Raw genomic sequence first — 18585 nt, 5'->3', positions numbered from 1 at the left:
TGTTTTAATGGGTGTGTATATTTAATGATTTTACTATGCATTTTCCTAATGACTAATGATATTGAATATCTTTCCTTGTGCTTATTGGCCATTTGCATATCTTTTTTTGTGAAATGTTTTTTGCTTATTTTAAAAATTAGATAGCTTATTTTATTGTTGAGTTGTAAGAGTTTTTTATGTAACCTGGATACAAGCCTTTAATAGAAATACATTCTGTAAATATTTTCTCCTGGTCTGCGGCTTGCCTTTTCATTTTCTTGGTGGTGTCTTTCAAAGAACAGAGATTTTAAATTTTGATAAAGTCCAATTTATCATTTCTCTCAGGACTCATACTTTTTGTGTCCTGTCTAAGGAATCTTTGCTAAGGTCTCACTTTTTTTTTTTATTTTTAAAAGTAATTATATGGTTTTATAGTTTATGTTTAGGTCTCTGGTCCATTTTGAGCTAATTTTTTGCATATGATGTAAGGTTGGGGCGTGGATTCATTTCTTTTTCCTTATGAATACATAGTCATTCCATTATCATTTTTTGAAATATCTTTGTTTTCTCCGTGAATTACTTTACCATCTTTGTCAAAAATCAATTGACATATATGTGTAGGTCTGTTTCATTGATCTATATGTCTATTTAGCACACTGTCGACAGATTTCCGGAGCTCATATTAAGTCTTGAAATTAGGTAGAACAGTCCTTCAATTCTGTTTTTCTTTTTCAAAATTGTCTTGAATGTCCTAAGTTCCTTGCATTTCTTTATAATTTTCAGAATCAACACATCAATTTCTTTAAAAAAAAATAATGCTGAGATTTTGCTTAAGGCTGCATTGACTCTCTAGCTAAATTTAGTGAGACATGACATCTTCACAAGAGTAGGTCTTTTGATCCAGGAACCTGATAGCTCATTTATTTCAGCCTTCTATATTTATCTCAGTAGCAATGTGCACATTTTCAAATAGTTTTGTTAGAATTTATTTCTCAAAGAGGAACCCTAATTCTTCCCTTTGTGGTTTGGGTCTTGTCATACTCTGAGAGGACAATATATGGACTATTGAAAAACAAAGCAGAACCAAGAAAAATCAAACCATTTTGATGTTGAGCATAAATAATTTCTCTCCTTCCATGCTACAATCATGTCCATAGAGTAAAACTGGATTCTTATGTAATGCAGATGGAGATCAGTTAAAGAGAAAACTTATTTCTTTACAGTATGAGAAAAAATGACACTGGCAGTTCACAGACATATAAATAAATAACTCCAGGCCTCTAAATTTTAACATTATAGGTAGGCATTTAGTGGATGTGAAGATATGTACCTTTCATTTGAACTGTGTATGTCATGAACATATCCTTAAACAACCTAGCTGGAAGAGAACTGCCCCTTTTCAGGTTTTTGCTTTCCTCCTTTGGTAATGTCATGGGTCCAAGGCCACATGATAACGACTGAAGACTTCATGTGCTGGTTGTATGCTAAGATTATATATGGCCTTAGGTTATAGGAGATTATAGATGGAAAGTTCCCAGAGCAGACTGCAGAGTTTAGACTGAGAGTTTGTATCTATATCTTATGTCTAGGCTATAGATTACAGTAGATTCACCCAGGATGTTTTCTGTTTGGCCTAACTTAGATTTACTTAGATTTCATGACTTTGTAAATGTCAGGGAAAAGTACAGTCCACAATCCTTTATCTGTAGTTCTGAAAAAACCTCCAATTTTTAAAAAATTGAAGTATAGTCAGTTGCAGCATGTCAATTTCTGGTGTACAGCACAATGTCCCAGTCATGTATGTATAAACATATAATCATTTTTATATTCTTTTTCATTAAAGGTTATTACAAGATGTTGAATCTAGTTCCCTGTGCTGTACAGAAGAAATTTGTTTTTTGTCTATTTTTATACATAGTGGTTAACATTTGCAAGTCTCAAACTCCCCAATATATCCCTTGCCACCTTCTTTCCCCTGGTAAGAGTCCCACCATACGACTGTTTACTACGTCTGTGAGTCTGTATCTGTTTCGTAGATGAGTTCATTAGTGTCCTCTTTCAGAAACCTCCAAAATTTTTAAAAATAACATTTGGTAGCAAAACCTGATCTGAACTAAACTTATTTAGTGCCGAAATCTGACCTTACCTGACATGAGGCTTTTTTGTCTTTTCCATCATTTAGTATGAATTAAAAAAAAAATTCACTACAGAAATGTTTATGCATTTGATAACGGGCTGCTGTTGCATGGCCTGCTGGGGATGTTACATAATACGTGGTGTGTTACACATATCATTATCTTAGTTTTCTAAAATCTGAAAAATTCTGAATTCTGAAATACACTGGGGCCCAAAGGATTTAGACAAGTGTTTTGGACTGTGTATCTGATTTCTTGTGTATCTTGCTGTTATGCAGACAAGCTGTGGTGAGTCTGCAGAATTCATTTCTTTACGGGAGTCACACCTGATTTGTAAGCAGCCATGACAGCTGGACTGCAGAGTTCCCGCATCCTCGCCAGCCCAGACTCCATTCTGCCTTTCTAATAGCACCTGGATCCTTGAGGGGAATGACCTCTTCTCTGCTGGGGGAGCTAACCCTGGTGTCTCCTCGCAATATACAAGCTGAAGGGGACAGAGCCTCCCTTTTCCTGCTCCAATGCCGTCAAGTATTGGGTATGTGTGATCCAAACTTGGTGGGCCAATCAGATGCAACAATGCGGCGCCCGAGGGAAGACTCACACAGGCACCACCAATCTCAGCAGCAAATGCCAACCAACACGTTCCTGTACCCTAGCCTTCTGGACTTACTATTTTCAGCCTTGTCCCCAGCACTCGGTACCTGTGAGTGTGACCTTATTTGGAAATTGGTTCTTTGCAGATATAAGCAAGTTAAGAGCATTGTGAATTAGGGTGGACCCTAACCCAATTGCTGGCATTGTTATAAGAAGAGACACACAAACTCACAGTGAGAAGGCCATGTGACAAGCGAGGCAGGAATTGGAGTGATCCATCCACAATCCAAAGAACCAAGGATGCTGGGAACCACCGAAGCCAGAAGAGGCGAGGAAAGATTCTTCCCCAGAGCCCTCAGAGAGAGCATGGCCCTGCTGACACCTTGAGTTTAAACTTTTAGCTTTCAGAACTGTGAGGGAATACATTCCTGTTGCTTTAAGCCATGTAGTTCGTAGTATTTTGTTACAGCATTCTTTGGAAGCTAACACACTGTCAAAAGATTCTCTTTTGGTTAAGTCAACAGTATTTGTTTCTCTTGTTTTCAACTAGGCATTCTAACTAATACATCAAGGAATAATCTACACATGTTTGTGTGAAACATGTATGTTATAAATTTTTAAAAAATTCTAAGCAGGAGTTTATTTAGATAAAAAAGTTAAATTTTCCTTTCTGAAGTATTACAAGTACCAAGGTTAAAAGAAAAAAAGAGGAATTAAAAGTTCAGAAATTCAGATACAGACTACAGGGCCACCAAAATTCTGAAGTTTCCAAAATAAAATATTTTGTTGCTCACAGCAACAAATTAGTGAATAGCCAATTAGGGGACTGCCTTTAAATATATCAAAATAGGCTGTCCTTTACATAAGAGAAAGTCTTTCTGTTATGATTGCTTTCCAAGATATATTACATTATGATAAACGATCATGTACATTGTTTTGACAATCGGAGATTTTATGAATGAGAAACTGATTTGCCTGCAGTGGTGAACTGAATTGTGAAAAAAGCATTAGCAGTGACGATATCATTTAAAATTTGTTTAAGAATTGTGTTACAGTTTTGCTTTCTTTTTAATCAGGGGCAAAAAAAGCAGCCAAAAGGCATTTATTCTGCAGTAATAAGCATCTGACAAGTCTCATTAGAAGAACTCACTCGCAAATCCAAAGGTATAGGCTGGTTTGTTTCTGCTGAATCATGTTTACCTGACCTCTCAGCTATAGTAGAGAGGTACCCTACTTGTGTGTTTAACCCTGTGCATGGGGGAATGTCACCAGCTTTTGCTATTTATTCCCAGGTTCTTCAAGTGAAAGTGATGATTCTCACCAGTTTAAAGGGGTTGTGTAGTAATCGGGGCCCTGGGCTAAAGGATCTGTGTGTCAGGCATAAAACGCTGCCTTGATTTGTAGGAAATAAAACTCAAGGCGAAAGAGAAATTATGACCATTTTCCTCCATTCATGCCTGGCAAAACAAAACAAAACAAAAACCAAACTGAAACAAAAACCCAACAGCTCTAATAAACTGTTGAAGAATAAAGAAGGTGTCCAAGGTGAAGAAATATTACTAACAGGCATGGTAAGATTCATATCATAATCTCCAGGGAGTTCTGTTGGGGCTTGAAAATGCAACTTTGCATGTTAGGGTGTCCCATGGGGAGGCTGGCTGGCTGCTTGCCAGAGAGTCTTATAGTTTGGCCCTTCCCTTGATGACTTTAAAGTAGAGCCCTCGGATTTGCAGGCTGTGAAATCTGATGTATTCAGTACGCTGAGATGGAGCTTTTCTTTGTGGAGAGACTCACATGAACCCAGCTCATGTGAGCCCAATGTGTAAACCAGAATGCCAATTTATTTCATTAAAATATAAAGTATAATCATGAGGAGACCAGTCATGTTGGTTTCCTCACCAGCAAAGAGAAATCTAAGTGAGAATCCAAATTATAATGAGAAAGATGCTAATAAGTATGGAATCAGAACACGAGAGATGAGCTGTGCCTTGCTAACCTGAGGCACCCATCTCCCCAAACAGAGACAAACACCAGCACCCAACGGGCTGACTCTGGGAAGCTGGCCGTCTAGCCCTTGGCAGTGCTGGGCACCCTCTGCCAGCTGCTCTACTTCTGACTCCCCATTCTCCAACTTCCAATCTGACCGCTCTCCTTCTGAACAGCTGCTTCCTTCTCTAGACGCCTCCTTTTCTAGCAGCTTTTGACATATGTTCACCAGCCTGATCTTTAGACTGGAAGAATCTTCTAGTCATCGAGTAACAGACTATTTACCTACAAATTGATCTCGTATCATGTAATAGTTAAGAGATCCCAACTTAACACATTCTGGCTTGGAGGAAATCTTGCTTTTGCCCTGGGTACCACCCACAGGCACTATGATCCTGAGAACGTCTCCACCTCTCCTCATTACATGCAAGAGAACGAGACTATGCACGTAACTAGGAGTTACTTGAGAACCGAGAGTAAGTCTTCCTGATGTGTACTTGGCCCCTGGTGAATGTTTGTTGAGTGAATGCGTGTGAGGGATGAGTGCTGCTGTTGATCTGACTTGAACTTGACTTGCCATGAAGTAGCAGAGTGAGTGCATTGATCCACAGAGGTTTTCCTGCCCACCACTTTCTGGTAATTAGGGATACTTTTAAAAATGAAATCAATTCTTTGCTAATGAGTAACGTTTTGAGCTCCTATTGTGCCATACATACATAGTACATGGTGAAGAAGTGCATGGACCTTTTGAGTTTGCTATTTCATTTGAATGATTTAAACTGTATTCGTTTTTTCTGGCAATTTAGGCAAAAATATAGGATGCTGCTTCTGAAGATGATGGTTAATAATTGCACCTATCAGTCAATATCACACTTTATCCTGCTGTTGTCCTTCACTGGAGAATGATCTTACCTGTCTCCCTAAGGTGTCGGTCCATTAATCAACACATTTATTGAGTGTCTTTTATGTGCACTGTGGTAATTATAGTGGGTGATACAAACAATTATCGTATCTTCTCCACATTGGGACATCTTCCATATGAGTTGGAAAGCTAACAGCTATATAATAAGTTAGCTACCATTACAAGACAGTACTGAGAAATACAAAACAGGTGGGAGAGGCCTCAAAGACCATAAGCATTTATACATAACTACCCTCCAGTGGGGAGGCTGGAGAATTTTTCAGGAGTTTCATGAAAACTCTGTTTTCTTCTCATCTTGACTTTCTCTTATCCACGAAGAGAAAAAGAATTTAATTATCTTATGTTCAAAGTTATTTTATTTTCTTGGATTATATAGTATAGTGTAAGTTTTTGAGCCAAGTGTAATAGCAAGGCCAACTTCTCTACCCACACTCTCTTTTTCGGACTTTACACACTAAGGACTTTCAGGTTCATCTCTCCAGCACTGTCTTCCCTTTGACCTTCAGACATAATGTTCAACTGTCACCTGCACTTGGTTGGTTATACTAGGCATCTCAAACCTAACACATCCAAGTAAGAACTCTAGATTTCTACTTCACCATTATCACCAACCCCAAGCTTCCTCAGCTCTGTGAATAGTACCACCACTCGATCAAGTCAAAAACCTAGAAGTCATTCCTGAGTTCTTCTTCCTCCTCACCTGTCCCATCTATCCACAAGTCCTCTAGTTTCTAGCTCCAAATATATCCCTTCTCTGTCCACTTCTACCACTCTAGTCCCAGCTCCCATCATTTCTTGCCTGGTCTTTTTTATTTTCTTTTAACCTCTCAATTTTTAAAAATTGTGGTAAATGTACATTCATTTTTACCATTTCAACTACTTTCAAGTGTACAGTTTAGTGGCATTAAGTCTGTTCACCTTATTGTGCAACCATCACCACCATCCATCTCCAGAACTTTTCCATCTTTCCAAACTGAGCCCCTGCACCCATTAAATAATAACTTTCCATTTCTCCTTCCCACAGCTCCAGGTAACTACCATTCTACTTTCTGTCTCTATGAGTTTGACTATTCTAGGTTCCTCATATAAGTGGAATCCTACAACATTTTTCCTTTTGTGACTGTCTTATTTCACTTAGCATAATATCCTCAAAATTATCCAGGTCATAGCATGTGTCAGAACTTCCTTCCTTTATAAGGGCTGAATAATATTCCACGGTGTATCTACCACATTTTGCTTATCCATTGAGGGACACCTGGGTTGCTTTTACCTTTTTTTTTTTAATTGAGGTATAGTTGATTTACAATGTTGTGTTAATTACTGGTGTACAGCATAGTGATTCAGTTATACAAATACATATATATTCTTTTTCATGATAGGTTATTACAACTCATTGTACATAGTTCCCTGTGCTATGCAGTAAGTCTTTATTGTTTATCTATTCTGTGTATAGTGGTTTGTATCCACCTTTTGAATATTGTAAATAATGCTGCTTTTTGCCTGATCTTTGCTTCCTCTGTTCCCACCTAAAATCTGTTTGCCTAATAGCAGCCAGCATGATCTTTTAAAGATGGAAATCAGACCATGTCACTTTGCTGCTTAATCTCTTCAAACGGCTTTTAATTACACCCAGTGAAATCTGAACACATCACCACATGGTCTGGTCACTGTCTACGTACCTCCCTCTCCTTCTCTGCTCCCTATATCCAGTCACAGGCCTACTTGTCATTCTCAAATAGGACAGGCTGTTCGTGTCTTGGGGCCTTCCCCCATGGTGTCCCTCCGCCTGGAATGCCCAGTCCCAGAGTTTTGCAGAAATGGTTCCTTCTTCTCACCCAGGTCTTTGCTGTATGTCACCTGCTTTGGGCACCTAAAGTGCCCCCTCTCCCAACCATGTTGCTATGTCTTCCATCTCCCTGTTCTCTTTTCTCCATAGCACTGATCACTATTGAAAATTAGCATGTTCATTTATTGGTTTACTTGTTTATTTTCTGTCTCCCCATTTGAGTATGTGCCACTGCTGACCTGTGGACAGGATAGGTAACCTCCAGTGTGATCTGATGAATTGAAAAGCAGCAAATTTAACAATGACAGAGTCAGTTGGCTGCTTCTTTTCAATTTTCTGTGGTGTGGCATAGTAATTTTCCAAATGCAGTACCAAGGCATTTGCAAAAGGGCACACCATACTTCAATTATTGAATGCTTTCTATGATTATGGTGCCTAGACTACAATCATATATTACTGCCAGATGGAGACCAAACATCTGAAAAGTGAGTATGTCCCTTGGAAGTACTTAAAACATAACAGATCAATATATTTGGAGAAATCGGTCAAAATCAGTGTGTAATTTGTACTGAATGACTGTGGACACTCATAGGTGGTACCTATAGTGGTAACCTTGCTGTTACTGCTGTCAGGAAAAAAACTGTGCACACACTTAAACTGTGTACGTATGTTTACTTATTGCTTGTATGCACAGTAAAATATTGAATAATATTGGTAAAATTAGTAAGTACTATTAAATATTAGTAAAATTAAGTTTTTCTTTTCCATAAGTGAAAGACAGAGGTTCCACAATACTTTCCCTCCACATCCTCTGGGATAAATGCCTCCCACTCTTGAGTCTATTGGCCTAATCATGGACCACGACTTGTGTCAACAGCAAAGCTCTCCTTACTGTCACTGATCAATCTTCCATCAGTACATTTCATGGGGGGGCGGGTAGGTCAGTTTGGCTGCTGGTGTCCCTCCGTGAAAAGCAGGGAAAGCCCTGGTCTCTGGTGTGCTCTACTACTTTCTTTGTTGACTAAAGTTATTAATATTCTAGACTTAATTTTCTTCATATCCTCCTGCTGGATATAACAGCCTTTGCCCCTCCCTCCCTCTTCCATCCTTCCTTTATTCCTTTCTTTCTCTTTCTTCCATTGAAGAAGACTTGGTTTCCTTTCCTTTTTTTTTTTTTTTTTTTTTTTAGTTGAGGTATGGTTGATTTACAATATTATATAAGCTTCAGAGGCTTGGTTTTCCAGTACGACACTAGGCAAGATTTTTATACAGTCTATCAGTGATTCAGATATACTTTCACTGGGTAATATCTAGTTCATACTTTACTTTACCATACTTATACTTTATGTCGAGAAATTAAAACTAATGGCTTTCAGCAAAGAATGTTTTATATCGAAGAGACTAGTTGAAAGAGATGTATGATACTTTTGCCCATTGTTTATAAAGTTGTCCTAATAAATGATTAGCTTTGAGAAATAGAGAAGAATAAAGGGCGTCTTCTTTTTATTGAAGTGTACCATATGTTGCCAAGGTTTGGTGAAAGGCACTGGGGGATGTCTGGGATAGCAAACGTCATTTGACTTTCAGATATATTGACTTTCCAGATATATTCTTCGTCTAACACCAGTTGAATTATCACCCTGTGTGCAGATTGTCTAAACAGTTCCACCAAATTGAAAATTTCCTTTTTCCTTGAGTTTTATAAAAGGGTCCTGCCATTTAAGCAAAGCTGCCTTCATGGGAGGCCAGGTCTATTTGTGGCTTTGTCTCTTGTTAGCGTGTGACCTCCAGCAGGTCACTTCACCTTTCTGGCTGTTTTCTTATCTACTGAGCAGACACAGTAATTCCTGTTCCCCTAGACATTTTAGGAAGTGCCTTTGCTCTGTAGGAAGATGCATGGAAATGACTGTAGAAGTGAAGAGATTTTGCCGTAACAGTTGCTCACATGTGAAGAATTGCAATGCAAATTAATTTCACATTTTAAAAGCTCATTTTCTTTGTTTATCTACTGTCATTTTTATCCCTATTTTCAAATGAACTTTTAATTTTCTCATAGTTTCAGATTCATAGGAAAATTGTAAAGATAGTACAGTTTCCCATGTCCAGTGTCTTCTTTCGTCAACATTTAAAATTAGTATTTTGTCCCTATTTTTAATCAAAGAAAGAAAGGAAGGAAGACTTTATTATGTCACATAACAGGAGGTGTGGAGGTAGGGCAGTTACAGGATCAATTCAGGGACTCGGTGACATCATCAGTCAGGCTTTTTCCATGTTTCCGCCTCTTCATCCTTAGGGAATTGCCTTGTCTGCAGTCAAGCGATGTTCCTGGTTGCCAGATGGCTGTAGCAGTTCACGCATCTCATCCAGATACAACCACAACCAACAGAGGAGGGACTGTTTCTTCTTTTGTGATTCTTGATCAGCAAGGGAGGCCTTTTCCAGAAGCCCTTCAGCAAACTTTCTCTCAATCCTCTTTGGTCCAGTTGCGTCATATGCCCATGCCTACACCAGCCACTGGTAAGAGCAGGGAGGTGCCATGGGTGGCTCAGAGCAATCATGATGTGCCTCTTGGGGCTGGCGCTGGGGTTTTCTTCCTCCGATGAAGTACACAGCCATTAGGGGACAGTGGACACCTGAACAAAAGTAATGTTAGGGTAGAAAGGAGGTGTGGTGGTGGTGGTGGTGGTGATTGCAATTAACAAAGGCAACTACAACAGATATTACTGCACTTGCATAATAATGAGGAGTAGAAGGAATTTCAATAATAAAATAATTAACACTTATTATTTCCTTATTACATACCAGGCATTATTCTAAGGTGGAAATGGCATTCTGTATGTAATATCATCAAGGCATTTTCTAACATACTTTGAAGTAATGTAGATTTGAGGATCAAATATTGGCATTAGGGGACTTTAAAATTTACAAAACTGACTATTTTACAGATTCTGAGGCAATATATGGCAAATAAATAAGTTGAGTTGTACTGAATGTATATTTTGTCTAAAGCTATGAAGCAAGATACATTTTTTGCTTCTTTTTGCTTGAATATGATTTACTTTTCTAAACTTTGACTTTAAACTCAAGTAGAGTTTACATAGTTATGTTAATGTGCTTAATATTTTATAGATAATGAGTTGAATCAGGAAAAAGCTTATTTTAAGTCTGGCTTCTTTTGCTCAGCATTACTTTTTTGAAATTTATTTGTGTTGTGGTGAACATCTATTGTTGGTTCCTTTTAATCACTGAGTAATATTCCATTGTATGGATGTACCACAGTTTGTTTATCCATTCATAATTTGATGGACATTTGGTGTTTCTAGCTTTTGGTAATTATAAATAACATTACTATAGATGCTTATGGAGAGATTTTTATGAAAACATTTGTCTCCATTTCTCTTGGGTAAATTTCTGCATTATATTTTATGTATTTAATTTTATAAGAAATTGTCAAATTGTGTAACCAAGTGGCTGTACCATATATACTACCAGTTTCCTTTTAGTTGCTCTTACTCGATAGTTGAGGTTGGAAATGTGGAGGGAGTATCACCAGGGGAGCTCCCGAAGTGCACAGTTTGGCATATTTTCTTCCTGTGTTCCATGAGATACTACTAACCAACTATGAACAGACATTCTCTGGGTGTTGATTACAGGTCAGTCTGGGCAAATGATACTACAATTGAATTTCCATGATTGGGCAGATACACATTTTAATATTTGTCTATTTTTTAAAGTTGTTTTTCAATTTTCAGAAAACATAAGACTATGGTGAGAGAAGTCATCCTCTTCAGAGTAAGCATTTTTCCAAGTTTCCTTTATTGTTGTAAAGTAAATAAATAAGCAACCTCTCCAAGAAGCATAGCTCAATTGGTTAACTCCTCTGTACCCAGACATAGGAGCACTTCTCCATCTGGCTGGGGTGTCATGAAACGTGCTTAATTGCTTGCAAAATGCACTCCAGCTCCCAGAAGAAAGGAGCCACACTTTCCAGGCCCAGTGTTACTGTTACAGTTACAGTGTTCTCTGCTGCCAAGGAGAATCTGATCCAGAGTCTGTCTCCAACATCTAAGAAGTCTGGCTTGTGTTTTGAGAAAGGAGCATCAGTGCTTGTTCAATTGTTGGAACATTGTTCAGTGTGCCTGTGATCTAATGAGGTCTGTGTCTAGGGGTGGTATTCTGGCCAAAGTCAGGTCTTTTACAAAGCTGCCCCAAATAGTGTCACAATCATCAATCAGAGGAAGAATCCAGGAACAAATCTGTCATTTCCCCAAATTCCTTCTGCTTTGCTTTTTTGTTTGTTTTTTCAAAGATCAAATTCAACTAGCATTTTACACTTTCTTTCACTGAATTAACAATAGCCCAGAGAAGGTATTTCAATCTTTTTAAAGAAAATTTTTCTATTACGACAAACCGATGCCCCTTCCGGGCTCATGTGGTGCACTGCTGATTTGCGCCGTCAATCAGACATAAGCGCTGGCTGGTTCCTGTGCTGTACTGTCTCCAAAGCTGTATTTATGGCAAAGGCGATGGTCACTATCAAAAGAAACATGGCCTCTGCCTATGAGCTCCTCCTCCCAAGCAGAGGAATGTCAAGTGAGACGTGTGTCTGCGAAAACAATCAACTAAACACAGGCCTGCTCTCAAAGGAGGGTCTTATTCTGCCTGACCCTTAACTTTACAAAAAATGGCTTTTTCTAAATAAGTTTTAGAAATGCAATAATAAGCCAAGCTAACCACCTTATACTGCTCTCCACATTAACAGAGAAAATATACATTTTCAGTGGTGTATATTGTTTATTACAAGGATCCTTCTATGGTAGTAATATTATTAATGACTACATAATGTATAATACAACTATAATAAATGATACTAGTTTTGTGAGGGCTCTGATTTATGATGTATTAAGTATTAATCTTATTTAATTCACACAGAAGTCCTCTGTGATAGGTATTGTTTCGATTTTACAAATGATGAAACTGAAGCTTTCAAAGAGTTCAGTGATCTGTAGCTGGAGAAGCAGGGATTCCAGCCTGTTGCCAAAGCGTGTGTAAGTCGCTGGGTCCTACTGCTTATAGTTCTAGAACATTATATGCTAATCATTTCTGGTGATGATCAGAAACGTTCATGAGTTACTGTTGGTTTAAATATTATCCTTAAAGGAACAGAGAATGGTAAACATAACATCTGCGGATTTTTTTTTTTAACGGAAGGAAATTCAAATAAATCAGCCAGGGGTGGGGAGGAATGTCTTAAAACTGTTTCCAAAATCATTCTTAGTGGTACATCCTTAAGCTAAATGGTATTGTACAGAAACCAAATGCCACCAAATGATAAGGACTTTAGGTTATTAAAGTGCAAATGAAGTGAGAATTATTTTTGTCAAAACACCAACTCCTTTCTACCATAGAAATTAGGGTATCAGGGACAGGGCAAAACCAGTAAGGTTCAGAACACTCATTTAAAAATATACCATCATCCTTTACTTTGTAGATAGTAAACATAACCAAGGTACTGGAAGTTCCTTCCAGAATAAACCATGAATCCTATGGTGGAAAGAACAGTAGACAGGAGTGAGGGGGTACAGAGTCCAGTCCTGCCACCGCAGATCAGCTCTGCGGCCTTGGCCGAGTCGCTTGATCTCTCGACTTCTCTTTTTTCACTTGTGCAATGAGGCCTCTGGTCCCCTTCCATCCTAACAGTCTCTGAGTCCATGAGTCAAACTCATCTCATCTTTGCTAGTGGCTCAATTTCACTTTCCACACACCTCTTCCAGACTTGTCAGGGAACCAACTGAAAATGCTCTTCAATTCTCACATGAGTTTCACTGCTCACTCCATGCCCCCCATGCCGCTGTTGCTGCGTCTAACCCCTCTGTCATTGGGAAACGCCTTCAAGGATAGCGGGGAAGCAAGTAAGATGAAAATCATTTACCAAAAGACTGAGTGTTACACTTACATGCGACACACTTACGTCCACTTGGCTACCTCTTTTGTGTTCTGCTTTCTGATTACCCTCTGTTACGTTGCACTGCTTTTCTTTTTTATTTACCACAAAATGCTTTTTAAAAAATGGCAACTTTGAAAACCAAGATAGATTCTTCTATTCAAATTAGCAGGAAACAAAATATTGTTAGATTTTTACCTGCTAATTTCCCATGTGCAATACTTGTCATTATTTTAGCTGCCAGAATTAATGAGCTGATACAATTAAAGGGTTTCAGGAAAATTATTTACGGCTTAATGGTAAGTATATTAACAAAAACTGCATTACCATGTGAAGCATACCTATCTCCTTCATCCTTGAACATACTTGAGCACTTCTTTTTGGGAGCGTATTTTAAAATAAACATAATAAATATACGATCACTACCTTATAAAAATACACTGATCCAAGCAGAAAACTGACAGTCAGATGACAAAGACCATGAAAGAGAAGGAAGCCACAACCTGCAAGTGACCTCGAAACCCCAACCTGGTTTTACCGGGAAGACAGACGAACAAACAAAAAACTGAAAAACTAAGAAGTACGTGAGACCATCTAATAGAAGACAATCCTCAAATCTCTAAATCCTCATGCAGAGCCCAAATTACAGAGACCCAATGTTTTTCATCAATAATGTCATTTAACTTAAAGGCATTTACTTTAGAGGGTAATAACTATCTGTGGCCTTTTAGTGTTTCTCTTGAGTTTTTAAATCATATTCCTGTTGAAATACTTTGTTTATGTGAATTGCTAAACAGATTTTAGCCATGGACAGATGTTACTTCACTCGATGTTTTAGAACCAATGAAACATGTTACTGCTTATTTTATTACTCAGGCCCATGAACGAGGTTATGAGTTCTGTTCCAAATGCTTGGAATTCATTTATATTTGCACCAAACATGAATGGCTTGGGTGGGATTGAAAATATGTGGCATCTATGCAATCACTACCCACCCCAAAGACTAGCACCCAGAACTGATCATAACCCTATTTCCCGCTGAGCTGAACTCAGTCTCAGAATTCTCCTCAACACCAGTGAACGTGGCTACCATAAGCCAACAGAAAACGAAGTATCTGCTGCCTGTAGTCTAGAATTCAAATACCTTATTAAAAGCCTTATAGGTTTGCCTCTTTCCTTATTATACTGTAATTGCCTTTTCTAAAACTTTCAAGTCTTTTGTTTTCATTTTGACAAGCAATGATTTATTGTTTTTCAAAAATGACCATTTGTTGCATATTTTTGAATTCCCTGCAGGACTTTAAACATTTCTAAATACTCATTAGGAACTCAGTAAATATGTGTGCCTTGAATAGCCTAAATGCTAGAAATACAAGGCAGAAACATCCCACAGAGCCAAAGAGGACCCTGTCTCAGTGATAATCTGTCCTGGGTGCCAATTCTCTCCAGACACTCATTGAAGGAATCGTGCAACAAAATGGCCCCAAGAAATTAAGTCCTGGGACACCAGCAGAGCAAAGAAGAAATGTGGAAATTCCAGTTCCTTTTGTGTTACAAGTTTTCAAAAAATGAGGAAATGTGCCAAATGCCTTTAGCTTTCAAATGATAATATATTCTGAATTAATGACTAACAGGGAAACGTCACCTGAGCAGTTCATGGACAGTGTCTCTTCCAAGTCAGATCCTGTTGGCAAATGACCAAAGAACCCTTCTCTCCTGAGCCAACAGACACTTCCATGGGCAGGAAGCACTTTGCCATCAACTCAGCATTATGAAAGTGAGCAATTAGAAGTACCATTTGCAGTCAATCTAATAATTCCACTGAATATTCCAAAATGTGCGAAACATTTGATCTGGGGCCCTGACTTGATTTTAGGGGAGACTGTTTCTTAAATAGAAACGTAAAGATAAAGATAAGTCTTAAACCCTTTTTTTTTAAAAAAAAAGAGAAACAAAGATGAGACTTCAATGTTCGAGTTAATTCAGCAATATATTGGATAAAGAATAATGTATTAAGGCTAACTTTAAGGCAAAGCAATGAAAGCCCACGAATTCCCCTTTAAACTAAGTATACATCCTAAAATGCTCTGGTTGGTGAAACTGCGGTTATTTCAGGTTTTGAAGGTTTCCGAAGTAATTCATTCTTTCATTAACATCAACATATATGATGCTTTTCTCTGATTCCAATCAATATATCCAGTTTTCAGCTGAAGAAAATGAAAACGTTAAAATGAAAAGGCTCCAATGATTTCTTTAATGCAAGGGAGTGAGAACTTATTTAAAATACATTGAACAGTCCTTCATTTGTTCATTCAGCATTTACTGAACACCTGCTGTGTGCCGGGAACTCTGTTAGTGAGATATTGGGGCACAGAGCAGTGAACGAGATATAGTTTCTACTCTAGGGAGCTTACAGCCTAGTGGGAAATCTTGCCAGTAAACAACTACAGAAAGAAATACATCGTCAACCACTGAGATAAAGGTGATTCTGTCATATAAGGGGTGCTCACCACTTTTCGTTTACTTACAAAACTGGTTTCCTGCAGAGGTCGTTTTGATTATGTAAATTTTGATTTGCCTTATAAAAGAAATTTCAATTAAAATGAAAAAATATAGTCCACGAGAGATCCACTCAATTGTTATTTCTGATTGTATCTGTGTTGAAGATAAAAATGACAAAGGCTTTTTTTCCTTTTTTTTAAAGAAAAAAGTACCAGTTATTCTAGAAATACCTTTAACCGAGGCAGTGTCCAGGGGAATTCATGGCCGCTTTAGGTTAATGGTCGGCGGCTTCGTATTCAGCCCTCAATTAAACTCTGAACTTCCATTGTTATTACTTAATTGACTTGGTTATATCTCATGTCAGCATTTCAAAATGACCTTCCTTTTAAAAAATAAAAATGACCTTACATAGAATCCTCGGTCTTTGGCTGACACTGCAGCAGAAATCCCACATTGTCTTTCTGTGTGGTTGGGCCTAGAGTTTGCTTAGCTTGGCTACCACGAGGGTGCCTCCCACCATCCTTGCTTATGATACGAGACAGCTCCAGGTAAATGCAAGGGACGAAGGAACAGGGATGAAAAGCGAAATCTATCTGTTACCGTGATTATCACTAAGATGCCATAAGATGCCCAATAAATCCACTGATATCCACTTTATCCTAAGACAGGTAGTTAGTCTTAAATACCTTGCGTATCACGATTAAATACTGTCAAGTTATGCTTACTATAAAGCAGTATTATGTGCATCTTTTCCTTACATGACAAGTGCCTCTGAATGTTTAGTTGTTGGAGTTAACTAGTGGGAAACTTAAATCCCCTCTACTTGTATACGAGACAACAAAGGAACAAGTTGGATTTCTTTAAATAATGAGTGGGATTTTATATAAAATAGGTATGACGCCAAGATGGAACTCTGCTTTATTGACTGAAGCAAATTAAGGCATCAAATGAGCGTCTCCCCTCCCCCTGCGTTGTGGAAAAGTTTAAGAAGTCTTTTTGAAGTACTTTGATCAAGCTTTGAAATCATTTTAGTGGATGACTATTGTATGAAAACTGTAATTTATAGTCCTTGACCTAAGCAGCTCTTTGTCTCATGGCCACGTTCAAAACAATAGCAGGAAAGTGAAAAACACAAGGGGAGCCCAAGCTGTTCTGGTTATTATTTAATTCATAATTCCATCTTCCTTAATCTTTGGAGTCCAGGCATGCTCTTAATAAAACATCTTCAGACCATTTTTACTATATATAGGAAGGTTAGTTGGAGGTAATACAATCAGATGGTCTGAACTTTGTCACTGCGACCTTCCTTAACCTGAGAGTGACTTAACAGGCAGGTCCAGAGAGGCACCTCTCTAGACATGGTGACAGTGCAGGCAGAAGCCCATTGTTTGCCTTTCAGTTTCCTCTCCAGTTAAGCTGGCTTTGTTCCCTAACCCTAACCGAGAGTGTGCCAATTGGGCGATTTTCCCCTCCCATCCTATTCACAAAATGGTTACACTTTGAGAGCCTTGATCCCATCAGATCACATGGAAAACGGCAAGCTGCCCCCGAAATGAACCAGCCCGGAGTGATTCTCTAACTAAATCAAGGGGACTTTCTACTATTTTAATTTAATTCGTAACTTTTAATCAGCTGAACAACAACACTCAGGCTGAAAGTATCTGTAAATCTCACGTGCTCCTTTGGTTCTTTTTGCCAAAACAGTTCCCGACGGCCTAAACTTCGGGCCGTATCTGACCCTGTGGTATCTAAGTCTAGTCACCCGTTTTATGACCTCCAGGTGCCGCACATGCTCGCGAATACTGGGTCGCGTGGAGGACGCTGCCGTGTGCTCTCCCCCAGAGACTAGGTCGATCGCTCCCCTCTCCCCCACTCTGAAAACATCCGGATGAGGACTTAGGTGGGCTGCATTTTGGGATTTTTTCTAGAGAAGAAAAGAGCCAAGGGGTAGTGAGAAGGCGCAGAACACGTGTCCACCAGGCAGGAAACAGGCAAAGGCTGGAGAGAGGGGAGGGTGCCGGGCAGGAGGCAGGAAGTGAGGGGAGGAGCACGTGAGAGAGAAAAGATTCAGTTCTACTGAAACTCCGGCTCTGCAGCGGGAGCGGACATCGCAGCGATCTCGGTTCCAGAGAGGAAACGAAACCCGGGTGCAGCTCCTCAGCGAGGGGCGAGCGAATTAACTGTTCACTTGGGCGCTGGGCGTTAATTAGCGAGGCTCACCAGGGGCCCTTTAGGGGATGACCTCATCCAGGGCTCTAAGCCATCCCCTGGTGGCTTCAGTGAGTTAATGCGCCCCTCAAAGACCAACAATTTATCATCTTTTCCAGGTGGACTCCAGCCTTGCCAATAAGGAGCAGGTACACCCGCCTACGCTTAGAAGAAAATGATCTCCCCTGGAGATCCACCCAGCTTTCTACTCTGCACCCCTGCGCCTTCTTTTTTGTATGTGATTTTAGGAGTATTTAGAAGATGTGACATACACCTCACTAGAAGCAGAAGGAAAAAAAAGAATTTACACTGTTTTTTGTTTGGGTTTTTTGTGGGGTAGGGATAGGGTGGGAAGGACTCTACAAAGTCACCTGAAAATACCAGCGTTGGATCAGCCTTGCTCTGAGCTCCTCCCTCTCCATGCTCCGAACGGGGTCTCCTGTTTGTGAGGGCAGACGCCCGGCAAGTCTATATACGCCAGAGAGAACATCATTTAGTTTCATGTCTATACGCACTCTCCCGCTTTCTG

At 39.1% G+C, this 18585-nt stretch overlaps 1 protein-coding gene across 4 annotated transcripts in view; it reads right to left on the bottom strand.

Moving 5' to 3' along the window:
- Nucleotides 1–18585, bottom strand: part of CDIN1 (CDAN1 interacting nuclease 1) — a 224746-nt gene that overhangs the window by 6435 nt on the left and 199726 nt on the right. For 2 of the 4 annotated variants that reach the window (XR_012507613.1, XR_012507616.1), the window contains one exon: nt 8883–18524. The gene's annotated coding sequence lies outside the window, so the exon portion shown is untranslated. Of the gene's footprint in view, nt 1–8882; nt 18525–18585 lie in introns of those variants that run through there. The other 2 variants (XR_012507615.1, XR_012507614.1) reach the window with 2 other exon arrangements.

This window comes from Camelus bactrianus, chromosome 6 (genome assembly GCF_048773025.1).
Source record: "Camelus bactrianus isolate YW-2024 breed Bactrian camel chromosome 6, ASM4877302v1, whole genome shotgun sequence".
Taxonomy (NCBI): domain Eukaryota; kingdom Metazoa; phylum Chordata; class Mammalia; order Artiodactyla; family Camelidae; genus Camelus; species Camelus bactrianus.
The sequence above is the reverse complement of the archived record's forward strand: the minus strand, read 5'-3'. Positions and strand labels throughout refer to the sequence as shown.